At 59.2% G+C, this 370-nt stretch overlaps 1 protein-coding gene across 1 annotated transcript in view; it reads left to right on the top strand.

The window, feature by feature from the left end:
• crbn (cereblon) overlaps positions 1-370 on the top strand; it is a 52921-nt gene that overhangs the window by 965 nt on the left and 51586 nt on the right. The window lies entirely within an intron of this gene.

Raw genomic sequence — 370 nt, 5'->3', positions numbered from 1 at the left:
CTCCGCTTGGTTTCCCCGATGTAGAGGAAGCCACACCGGGTACAGCGGATGCAGTATACCACATTGGCAGATGTGCAGGTGAACATCTGCTTGATGTGGAAAGTCTTCTTGGGGCCTGGGATGGGGGTGAGGGAGGAGGTATGGGGGCAGGTGTAGCACTTCCTGCGGTTGCAGGGAAAAGTGCCGGGTGTGGTGGGGCTGGAGGGGAGTGTGGAGCGGACAAGGGAGTCACGGAGAGAGTGGTCCCTCCGGAAAGCAGATAAGGGTGGGGAGGGAAAGATGTCTTTGGTGGTGGGGTCGGATTGCAGATGGCGGAAGTGTCGGAGGATGATGCGTTGGATCCGGAGGTTGGTGGGGTGGTACGTGAGGA

The sequence above is a fragment of the Rhincodon typus genome, chromosome 16, assembly GCF_021869965.1.
Source record: "Rhincodon typus isolate 14 chromosome 16, sRhiTyp1.1, whole genome shotgun sequence".
NCBI lineage: Eukaryota > Metazoa > Chordata > Chondrichthyes > Orectolobiformes > Rhincodontidae > Rhincodon > Rhincodon typus.
This window is presented reverse-complemented; position numbering and strand designations above follow the sequence as displayed.